The sequence below is a fragment of the Lacerta agilis genome, chromosome 4 (genome assembly GCF_009819535.1).
Source record: "Lacerta agilis isolate rLacAgi1 chromosome 4, rLacAgi1.pri, whole genome shotgun sequence".
NCBI lineage: Eukaryota > Metazoa > Chordata > Lepidosauria > Squamata > Lacertidae > Lacerta > Lacerta agilis.
In genome coordinates this window covers 12,028,471-12,041,065 of record NC_046315.1, presented here as the reverse complement: position 1 = coordinate 12,041,065, position 12,595 = coordinate 12,028,471, and the positions used below count along the sequence as shown (strand labels likewise).

The window sequence follows — 12,595 nt, the reverse complement described above, 5'->3', positions numbered from 1 at the left end:
AGTGCTTTTCCAGCTGCACTGGCTCCTGGTGGAGTACAGGGTCAGATTTAAGGTGCTGGTTTTGACCTTTAAAGCCCTTTGCAGCCTAGGACCCTCATACCTACGGGACCTCCTCTCCTGGTATGCCCCGTGGAGGACCTTGAGGTCCATAAATAGCAACACCCTAGAGGAAGTCTTTTCAACACTGGCTCTGGCCTGCTGGAATACTGCCTCATGAGACCAGGGCCCTGCGGGATCTGATTTCTTTCCACAGGGCCTGTAAGACAGAGTTGTTCTGCCTGGCCCTTGGCTTGGAATCAACTTGATCCCCTCCCCCTCTCCTTTTTCCTTCTGTGATGGAACTCCTATTTGGGGACTTCCCTGGCTTTTTTCTGGCCCACGTAGGACCAGTCTGGATAGTTGGCCTTGGTGAAGATTTGACGTTTTCTTCCCCAAACAGTTATTATTTATTATTGGTGGGAAGCAACTGTGAAGAGGAGGGTGGTGGGAGATTATTACTTTCATGACCTGATTGTCTGGGCTTCCTAGGGGCATCTGCTTTCCTACTCTGTGAAAGAGGGTGGGAATTTTGCTCTGATCTAGAAGGGATCAAAGCTAAACCTTAGTCGTAGAATCATAGACCCACAGAGTTGGAAGGGACCATGGGGGTCATCTAGGACAACTCGCTGCAATGCAGGAATATTTTTGTACAACATGGGGCTCAAACCCACAACCCCGATATTAGGAGTCTTGTGTTCTACCAACTGAGCTACACCACCACCCCAAGACTGGTCCAGTGAGCTAATTTGCTAGAGAGGAAGCATAAAGAGCCAGTGATGTGCTGGAAAGCATTTCAGACTAGGACTTGAGAGACCAGAGTTTCCAAGCCAAAAACTAAGATCATGGCCACTGGTTCCATCACCTCCTGGCAAATAGAAGGGGAAGAAATGGAGGCAGTGAGAGATTTCACCTTCTTGGGTTCCATGATCACTGCAGATGGTGACAGCAGTCACGAAATTAGAAGACGCCTGCTTCTTGGGAGAAAAGCAATGACAAACCTAGACAGCATCTTAAAAAGCAAAGACATCACCTTGCCGACAAAGGTCCGTATAGTTAAAGCTATGGTTTTCCCAGTAGTAATGTACGGAAGTGAGAGCTGGACCATAAAGAAGGCTGATCGCCGAAGAATTGATGCTTTTGAATTATGGTGCTGGAGGAGACTCTTGAGAGTCCCATGGACTGCAAGAAGATCAAACCTATCCATTCTCAAAGAAATCAGCCCTGAGTGCTCACTAGAAGGACAGATCCTGAAGTTGAGGCTCCAGTACTTTAGCCACCTCATGAGAAGAGAAGACTCCCTGGAAAAGACCCTGATGTTGGGAAAGATGGAGGGCACAAGGAGAAGGGGACGACAGAGGATGAGATGGTTGGACAGTGTTCTCGAAGCTACTAACATGAGTTTGGCCAAACTGCGGGAGGCAGTGAAGGATAGGCGTGCCTGGCGTGCTCTGGTCCATGGGGTCACGAAGAGTCGGACACGACTGAACGACTGAACAACAGCTCTGCCAACTGAGCTACACCACCACCCCAAGACTGGTCCAGTGAGCTAATTTGCTAGAGAGGAAGCATAAAGAGCCAGTGATGTGCTGGAAAGCATTTCAGACTAGGACTTGAGAGACCAGAGTTCTAATCCCTATGGCACCATGAAGACCACACATTTGGGCTGTCTCTCAGCCTGACCTACCTCTCAGGGTGGTTGTGAGGATAAAATGGGGGAGGAGGAGAATCTTGAATGCCACTTTGAGGTCCTTGGAGGAAAGATGGGATTTAAGTAGAATAAGTAAGTACGTAAGCAAGCAAGCAAGCAGGTAAGTCAGATTAACTTCTGCATGAAAAAGAGTTTCATGAATCAAACCAAATTGCAAATCTGGGCTTTTAAGAGACAGAAACAATTTAGTAAATCTCTTCCCCCACCCTTCTTTCTCTCCTGCCTTATTTAGTTGTGGAGTGGTCTTATCACATTGTATTCTGAAATGCTGCCCACAAAGACTCAGTTCGTAAAGAATACATGCATTTTAAATTGAGAAGAAATTGCTTCTAAGGAAATCGCATGCCTTTTACTCCAAATATCCCATCAAACGCTTTCCCCTTCCCACATCACAAAGAATACAAACCATTTAAAGAGCAACATGATCCAGAAATGGGTGTTAAGTGCTTGACAGAGGAATGCAGTATTTACGGTATTCAGAAAGGGGTGAGAGTTGAAGGAAAGGAAACATAAAGAAGACAAACTTCTTCTTCACTTAGATCTGCAAAAAGGATGACATTTATTATTTGCTGGTCTTCTGAAATGCAACAGCGGGTGGGGGGATGGATTTGCCATAGCAACCTTTGCATTATAATGCTAGCAAGTCTGTGATGCCTCTGTATATCACAACAGATAGAGGATGTATAAATAATTTATCCAGCTGGCCTCCGTTAAATTTCAAGATCAACTAAATTCACAACATGTTCCAAGTACTTTGGCCATTGTGGTTTCCATTGCTTCCTTCAACATTTTGCAGGGGTGGGAAGTCTAATCCACAACTAGGTTAAGAATGCGAAATTATATACAGTTACTCAGTTAATTTCATGGAACTCGGCGGGTCTTCTGAGTAGAGATGTATAGTGTTTTGCTGCAAATTGCAGTATATGGATTGAAGCCCCTTTTGTGCTAGAAACTAGTAGGTATGGGGAGAGAAATTATGATTGGTTTTCTTTTTAATATGAAGTTGCTCAAAATGCACTTCTTGAAACAGTATGCAAATTGAAACACTGTGATCTTTCAAAATTTGCACTTCTTTGAATCTTGCAACTTTTCTCCAACCCAGAAATAGGTACAATAATGCACATCCTGGAGGAAAATGTGCATAAAAATAGATGCATTCATGAAAATAACATACAAATGTGCATTCTCATAGGGAAAATGCATGAAAAATGTGTATATTACAGAAAGTTGCATACAAAAACGTGTATATTGGGAGAAATTTGCATTAACTTGCTGATGAATTTTCATGAGGGTTCCCGCCGCGCCCCCCCCCCCACTTGCAAGCTAATGCAGAAATGTGAAGAACTGATTTGAAAAGACTGGATAAACCAGAAACAGAGACAAACTGAAACTGATCAGTCCATTCATCTATAGTGACCAGTAAAGTAGGAGACATGAATCTATGTCCAGAGCAGCCTTAGGTTAGCAGAGCCCTCCTGTTCCTTTATATGTTGTGTCCAATTCTCAGTTGCTACCCGATATGCATAGAGCTCCCATCCTGAACATATGTATGGTCCCATTTCCCTTCTTTCAAATTCCTCCTCAAAACGTATCTTTTGTTTGATGTGTTCTACAAACGATGGCTTTGGTCCTCATTCCCAACTATAGCAAAGCTCTAAATACATGGAGTTGCATTTCTCTCTCTCTCTCTCTCTCTCTCTCTCTCTCTCTCTCTCTCTCTCTCTCTCTTTTCTGCCTTGCCTTGCCTGCCTTGCCTTCCTTCCTTCCTTCCTTCCTTCCTTCCTTCCTTCCTTCCTTCCTTCTCTGTCTTAGATTATCTAGTTAGGGTTCGGGGACCTATTTTACCAGTGTAACTCTGTACTCGTGTGTAGAAGAAGAGAAAGACTAGCACCATGCAACATACAACAGTTTCTCAGCAGAGCCACCTCAAACCCCATCATCCCTGGCCATTGGTTATGCTGGCTGATGCGCTTGGGATGATGACATGCTCTGAAATGGGTAAAACACCCATGTATTGAGCTTGTCCCTTGTGATGAACTACCTATTCAGGCAACAGCGTGCATGGAGAGTTGTCCCCAAATGAGCCTAGATGTTATTCAAGAAGCACTGAAAATATTACAGAAGGCAGCAATAGAATCTGAAAACATGTTGCGGTTGTTCATTATGATCTGGTCCATGCATAAACCTGCCCTGCAAATGCAGGCTGCAGGAGCACCAGCTTCTGACATTGTTTCCATTTGGACCATTTCTTATTCAAGTGGGATATTTTGGTTCACGAACATCCTGCTGCTCCCCCTGAAAGGGGCAGAGTGCGAGTGTTCACAGAGAGCACTTTGAGTTTTTTTTTTTTAAGTGTTTAGCAGAAGCAGCCAGGGGACTGCTGCTGCTGCTGCTGCTGCCCACCAACATCTGCTGCCTAAGGCAGTTGCCTCACTCTGCCGAATGGTAGCACCGGCCTTGCATACCCCTCTGGAAATGTTAGAAGTGCAACTAATTATTGCTGCATTTTCTGCTTCCATCTTCCACCACCATTTGGAAATTTTGTAGGTGTTGCCTTGAGTAGAGTATGTTTCTTTTTTGAAGCTTTATTTTGGTAACAAATCAGTATTGTGGTCGCTGTCTCCATCCTCTCACAACGAGCCTGTGAGGTACATTAGGCTGAGATTAAGTGATGGGCCAAGCTTACCCAGTGAGCAAGGATTCGTGGATCTCTCTGGTGAGCTCTGACTATGCTCAGTGTTCCTATGACATAGAACATTACATTTTTTTTTGCTACTATTCTGTTTGTGGCCATCACTCTGGAGTGTACTTCATAGCAGGACTAGAATGGTGAAGACCAAATGACAATGACGTGAACATTGCATTGTTTAAAATCTGTTTCAGTGAGATTCTTTGGGCATGAGAAGCACCTGGTCCTATCATGTGGCCACCGAATCTCATTTGTATAGCTAGAGGCTATCCAGTTTGCTAAAGTCAGAAAAACAGCTGGTGAAGCAAAGAGTGTAGTATAGTGGTTAATGGGTCAGAACAGGACCAGAGATATTTAGTTCAAATCCCCATGCAACTCCAGTGAGAACTCCCTCTCATTGTGAGGATAAAAGAAAGAGAATGTATGTGTTATATATTTATTGCATTTTCATGGGGTGGAATCCAACATCACACTCTTCCGATTATTATTCTGTCTGCACCAGCATTTCAGCTTAACAGATGGACCGACACCCCCATGTGCTGTTCGGGGGGTGGGGGCTCTCCCAATCCCCCAAGACAATTTTGGGGGGCACAGAGGGAGAAGGGAGGAAAGCCTAATTGTGCAAGTGGGAGTTCTTGCATAGGGTTTCTGCCGATGGGGTTGATTCAGTGAACCCCACCCATCCTGTATAACAGCAAGGCCTGCTATGAGAGGAAGGATGACAAAGAAATGAAGTAATAAAAGGGGGGAAATGTTTTCTTAAACCATGTTAGACGAAGGCAGGAGAAAAATGCAGTCCATTCTTAAAATGTGGTCTCCATTTCCTGTTTTCCACTTGTTCCCTGGATGTGATTATACATCTGCTGTCATCAGAAACAGGAAGGTTAAACTTTACATGACAGTGTTGAATTCTTTGATCGTTGTCTGAGCTTGGAGACAGCAACACTTATGTACAACAAAAACATATGTTATTGGAGAATTCATCTGGGTATTGGAGAGTGCAAGGTGAATGAAGTGAGTTTTCTGGTGCTTAGCAAAATGTTTGTACTGCAATACCAAGAGAAATTCGAAAAAGACATCTTCAGGACCCATCAGTCTTCCTCCCTTTGAGAGAGTGCCGGAGAAGCACTTAGGAGGAATCAACATTACAGTGAAGTGTAAACATGCACAAAAGAGTCAACAGGGAGATATTTTCAATTTGTCATTCAGGATTCTTGACTGTTTGATCTCTGTGCGTTCCATGTTGAATTGATCTGACCTGCACCTCTGGGACTAATGAGTGGAATGAAACTTAGCTATCTGACAACTTTCACACATCCCAGTTGTTCTAGCACAGTTCTCGGCTTAATAAATAAATATCACAACATGCATTAAAAATGCTCATTTTGAGGGACGGTGTGTTTTAGAAACCTGATGTGGAAATGGGATGCAATAGACTTACGGACAAACATATGTGTAATAGACTAATTAATTCATTCCTACTTGCCAGCATGGCTGGAAGGCAGAGAAGGGCCATAGCTCAGTGGTAAAGCATCTGCCTCACATGCAGAATGTCCCAGGTTCAATCCCTGGGTAGGCTGGGAAACCCTGGCCTCAAACCCTGGAGAGCCGGTCCTATTCAGTGCGTACAATACTGAGCTAGGTGCAGGGACAGGTTTAGGGCAATGCAAGCAGTGTGGTCACACTGGGTGTGCAGCCAAGAAGGGCACCTTCTCAATGCCAGGTGAGTGCTTGCCTGGCTTTGGAAGGGAGGTGCAAGGGCTCTGGTAGGGTCCTAGAGCCCTCTTGTCTCCTTCCCAGTCAAGCACTTACTAGGATTTGGGTAGGAGGGCTCTAGGACCCTGCCAAAACCTCAAGCCTCCCCAAAGCTGCAAAGAGGTGTGGGGATGGCATCAAATGGCCTTGCACATAACAGCATACTAGCAAGGTAATATGCTTGGTAAATAAGTGGCATGACAGGCAGCTTCCTATGTTCCTATGGCACAGAGTGATAATCAGCTGGTAGTCAACTGACTTGGGGAAAGAGCAGTATCCAGATGGGACCCATATGATCATCTTAGCAGCTGAACAGATGAAGAGAACAATGAAAAAATTATTTCTGTGTCACCAGATAAGAGTCACGACAACAGACAAATATTGCCATTGAGAGTCATAACACACTATCACAGTTATTATTATTACTATTCCAAAAGGGAAAAAAGTTCTGCAGAACCAGCATGATACACCCAAAGTTACAGCATCTTTTAAGTCAATATTGACTTCAATGGGAGAATTAAGGAAGTGCTTGACTTGGAGTGGTTCGCATCGAATCAGCATCCTTAACAAAGTATTTTGCACTGCAACATCTGCCCTGACTGGGGCTGAAGTGAGTTGCAGTTCGAAACATCTGGAGTGTGCCAGGTTGGTGAAAGCTGCTTTTTTCAAGTATCCAGACATGACATCTACCATGCAATTAATAAGATTATAAAATTAAAAATACGTATAGGTACTGTGAAGCTGCCTTATAGTTGGTGGTTCCCCCCCCTAAAAAATGTTTAGGGGTACTCTCATTCCGTCTGAGACTCAGGAAACACCATGACAGGAAATGAGGCTGCCATCGGAGGTAGCAACAGAACTGATGATTCATCGTGCTAGAGAAGAAACTAAATTTTTAAAATTGTTTAGTTTCTTATTCTATTAGATTCACAAAGTGTTTAGGGGTATGCATACCCCTGCGCCCCCCCTGAAAAAGTACTGCTTATAGCAAATCAGGAAATGAGTTTTTATAGTAGCCCAGCGTTTCCCAAACTTGGGTCTCCAGCTGTTTTTGGACTACAATTCCCATCAGCCCTGACCGCTGGTCTTGCTAGCTAGGGACAATGGGAGTTGTAGTCCAAAAACACCTGGAGACCCAAGTTTGGGAAACACTGATCTAGCCCAATACAGTTATGGCTATTCCTAGAAAGAAGTCAGTTGCAGGAAGCGGGTGTTTGTAGAACCTTTTCACCTCCAAGCCACCTTCTTCCCTCCCTCCCCCCCCCACATTTCACATTTACATCTGTGCAAGTGACCATTTGCTTCAGTCCCATGTTAACCTGCAGGTGTATTTCTGCAAGGGGTGTGCGTGTTTAAAGGTTTTTAAAATTTCCTCTTCTCCCTCCAGTTTGGTTTATACCTAACCTAATTTTTTATTTTTTTATTGTTTAGTAGTGACATGTTCTCTACAGAGAAGCTCCGTCCTTCTCTTAAGTCCAGAAAAGGAATAAGCCCTGAGGGCTTTCTGTTGCTTTGCTATTTCCAGCAAGCGTAGCAGATCCGGTCCCTGCGGTGGACTCTAATCTGCCGGAGGCAGTCAAAATAATGAACCACGTGTGATTGACCAGTCAGGGCAATTCTTGTTCTTTTGGAAGTATGGCTCTTATTTGGGGTAGGAAAAGGAAGACAGTGATGCCTTAAAAATAAAACTGCTTTCTGAATAGTCTGCCTTAACATTTGGGTTTGAGGAACTCTCATTGTCCTATAAGGAATTCAGATATATTCTACATTTCTATGCATATCCTGAGAGATCTACTAAGTTTGTTATTGGTATGAGCTTTCGTGTGCATGCACTTCTTCAGATCTGAAGAAGTGTGCATGCACACGAAAGCTCATACCAATAACAAACTTAGTTGGTCTCTAAGGTGCTACTGGAAGGATTTTTTATTTTTTTATTTTGTATTTTAGTCCTGAGTGTTCTTTGTCTGGCTGCATCTGCAGGGGCCATCATCATGCATAGAGGACCATTTATTGTATTTCTTATAATGTAATGTAATATAATATAATATAATATAATATAATATAATATAATATAATATAATATAATATAATATAATATAATATTTTTTATCCCACTCTTTCTCCAAGGAGCTCAGGGCAGGACCCATTGCTTCCCACCTGCAAACACCTGTTTTATCCTTGCCACAATCCTTGTGAATCTGGGAGACAGTCGGTTGGCTTGGAGTAGCCCAAGGTCACTCTACTTAGCTTTGTAACTGAGCCACGACTGGATCCTGGACCTCTCTCTTTCAACTTCTATTGCTTTTACTGCTTCAACTATGAGCCCTGCACCACACAGGCTCTGCTCTGCAATAACTTACCATTCACCATGCCAGGAATTAGATTTCGAAATGCAGTCCCCAGTCCTCTCTACCTGGCCCTTGGTACTCTCCCTAGGCCCCACCCCATATGCAGCCTCATCAGTTGTTTTTGTCTGGTTGGAATGTGTTCTTGAACTGTGACAATGCCTCTGGCTTGCCTGGATGAGGGATGGGAGTGTGTGTGTGTGGGTGTGTGTATCTGGAAACAGCTGACTGTTGCACTGCTTGAATGGGATCTATTGCACAAAGGTGAACATAACATAGTTGTTCCATCCAAACTTCAAAGGAGAATGAACGCAGTTTGAGTTTCGACTTGCAAAAGCAACAATTTCCCCCCATAAAACAGCAGCATAGAAGTATATGGCGCCATGCATGCCTCAATCAGATCTCTGAGATTTCTTGACTAAGAATTTTCTAGGACATGATTTGTTTTTTTCTTAATGGAATAGTTGGCAGCATCAGCCAGAACAACTGTTTTCTCGAAGCCGCTGCTCTGTTTGAGAGTCATACTGAAGTAATTTCCTAGAGAACCCCTTCTCTATCTTTGTGTGACACTTTCCTTCTTTAGACCTGAGATATTAGGTCTCTCTGTTATTTTTCCTCATCTTAACTGCATCAGACTTGTATTTTTCAGACAACTAGCTGGAAGCGATGTTGAAAAGGTCTAAAAAACCAACAACCCACTCAAAAACTTTCTGCCAAAACACCACTTTTGGTGTCATTTAGCCCTGCCCAAAATATTTACCTTTCTCTCTCTTTTTGCAGTTGGGAGTAGCATTTCGATTGGGATAAATTGTTCATGATTGTGTGAGTGTTAACTTTTCTCTTTGAACTTCTTTGTGTCTCCCAGCAAAGACAGCTAGGCTGCTATTTCCTAAGTGCTCCTCCAACCTCTGCGGCAGCCTCTGATTCTTCCTATTGCAGACCTACCCAACTGGCTGCTTTCTGGGTACTTTGGTTTACAGTTGCCACCAGCCCCAGGCAACATAACTTGGTGTGGCTAGATTTGTTGTTTGTAACGCTTAATGAAAATAATTAAGCAAACGAAAAACACAGTCCTCCTTTGAAATTTGCACTTGTTTGAATTTTGCAATGCAGTTTCCCCACCAAGTAATATGTATGCTATGGTGAAACGTTCATATGCATAGAATCATAGAGTTGGAGGAGACCACAAGAGCCATCCAGTCCAACCCCCTGCCAAGCAGGAAACACCATCAAAGCATTCCTGACAGATGGCTGTCAAGCCTCCGCTTAAACACCTCCAAAGAAGGAGACTCCACCACACTCCTTGGCAGCAAATTCCACTGCCGAACAGCTCTTACGGTCAGGAAGTTCTTCCTAATGTTTAGGTGGAATCTTCTTTCTTGTAGTTTGAATCCATTGCCCCGTGTCCGCTTCTCTGGAGCAGCAGAAAACCTTTCTCCCTCCTCTATATGACATCCTTTTATATATTTGAACATGCCTATCATATCACCCCTTAACCTTCTCTTCTCCAGGCTAAACATACCCAGCTCCCTAAGCCATTCCTCATAAGGCATCGTTTCCAGGCCTTTGAACATTTTGGTTGCCCTCCTCTGGACATGTTCTAGCTTGTCAGTATCCTTCTTGAACTGTGGTGCCCAGAACTGGACACAGTATTCCAGGTGAGGTCTGACCAGAGCGGAATACAGTGGTACTATTACTCCCCTCAATCTAGATGCTATACTCCTATTGATGCAGCCCAGAATTGCATTGGCTTTTTTAGCTGCTGCATCACACTGTTGACTCATGTCAAGTTTATGGTCTACCAAGACTCCTAGATCCTAATACATTTGTCTATTAGTGAAGATAACATACAAAAATGCATTGTGTTAGGAAAAGATGAAACACCAAAAGGAGAAATGTGCACTAAAATGCTGATTAATTTTAATGGGGATGTTTTTTAGAATTGCAAACTGATGTGGGGATGTGGAGAACTTGACTTAAGGGTTGAAGAAAATGAGAAACAGAAATTGACAGATTCATCTACCTCCAGTGGCAGAGTTTGGTCTCTCAAATTTCAGTGATGCTAAAATTCGGCACTCCCTGCATCTTGCACTCTGTTCTACAGCATTGTTGTGGCGCCCCCTGCAGTGCAATGCCCACTGCAGCCAAACCAGTCACGCTACCCTAAAACCACCTCTGCCACCCCTAATCTGGGTGTACATAGACTTCCCCGCATGCTGCATGAATGCATGAACATGGGGTTTGGGTGACCAGGGGTGGGCCACTCCATTTCTCCGCCTGAGGGGAGGTGCCACCCCTCACGAAAGCTTTGCTTACTAGGGTCATATGGCTAATATGGCTTGTGGCAAGCAGGGGCACCCACAGGGCGCCACCCTGTGAAATTCAGCTGCATGAGGCAGCTGCTTCAGTCTGCCTCATGGGTGGGCCAGCCCTGCGTGTGACCATAATTTGTTTGCCCACATCCAATCTAAAATTGCCTTCAGACATCATCTCGGGATCTCCAGAGCCTCCGCAGGATTAGAAGATGGAAAGCAGAGGTGTAGATGCCTCTCATCTACATAAAGGTGAAACTCGAAAAATTAGAATATCGTGGAAAAGTCCATTTATGTAAGCAATTGTTTTCATTGGCTACTGGAGTTTAATATATGAGATAGACTCATGACATGCAAAGCGAGATATGTCAAGCCTTTGCTTGTTATAATTGTGATGATTATGGCACACAGCTGATGAAAACCCCAAAATTGAAATTGTTAATTTGGGGTTCTCATAAACTGGGTGCCATAATCATCACAATTATAACAAGCAAAGGCTTGACATATCTTGCTTTGCATGTCATGAGTGTATCTCATATATTAGTTTCACTTTTTAAATTGGATTACTGAAAGAAATGAACCTTTCCACGATATTCTAATTTTTCGAGTTTCACCTGTATTAATGGGCTGAAGTGTCAGAGGGCTACTGCCAGTGGTTTCATGTAGATATTAAACTGTAACAGTAGCAGAAACTGAGGGCAAGTGAGGGCAGTTTTACAAAGGGTCCACCATCCTGCTTCCTGCAGTGGGCGACCACTAGCAACATTAAAAGCCCAGGAACATCAACAAAAGGGCTGCAGTGACCACCAATCCTTTACTTGCTAAAAGTTGGAAGAAGAAGACAAAGAAGACGAAGAAGAAGAAGAAGAAGAAGAAGAGAGAATTCAGGCTCTGATTAGCACCCATCTGGATTTTTCCCCCAATGAAAGACAGTAGTACATATTAAGTAGTTGCTATAAGGTACAGTGGGACATGGGTGGTGCTGTGGGTTAAACCACTGAGCCTCTTGGGCTTGCTGATCAGAAGGTCGGCGGTTCGAATCCCTGCAACGGCGTGAGCTCCCGTTGCTCGGTCCCTGCTCCTGCCAACCTAGCAGTTTGAAAGCATGTCAAAGTGCAAGTAGATAAATAGGTACCACTCCGGCGGGAAGGTAAATGGCGTTTCCGTGCGCTGCTCTGGTTCACCAGAAGCGGCTTAGTCATGCTGGCCACATGACCCGGAAGCTGTACGCCGGCTCCCTCGGCCAGTAAAGCGAGATGAGCACCGCAACCCCAGAGTCGTCTGCGACTGGACCTAATGGTCAGGGGTCCCTTTACCTTTACCTATAAGGTACAGTATAGGCAACTAGGTAGCTTTAAACACGATTTGTTTACCCATCCCTGTTAAAAATGCATGACCAGTGTTGGGCTAAGAATAGTTCCTCCTTTGGGACTGATATTTTCTGAGTGGTAAAATCATCATAGGGGGCAGGGAAAAGGTGGCTGTTCCTATTTCTCCTCCTTCCTCCTTCCGCCTTTTGCCTTTCCCTTGCTGGTTACTTTTCCTTTCCTTTACATACAGACAGACTTTCCCTTCCTCAGCCTTCTCGCCTCTTCTTATGATTTTGCAGAGGCTGATGCAAAAGCTCCTAATTTTAAAGAAATCCTAAAAGCTACTGGCAGATATTATGCTTATCCTACACAATTTGCTGGGTGCTGATAGGAAAGGCTGGAGCCAAACATTACCACTTTAATTTTCTTGAAATAAC

At 43.9% G+C, this 12,595-nt stretch overlaps 1 protein-coding gene across 10 annotated transcripts in view; it reads left to right on the top strand.

Annotated features, from left to right (window-relative positions):
* Nucleotides 1-12,595, top strand: part of DLG2 (discs large MAGUK scaffold protein 2) — an 834,734-nt gene that overhangs the window by 257,137 nt on the left and 565,002 nt on the right. The gene's annotated exons all lie outside the window — the stretch shown is intronic.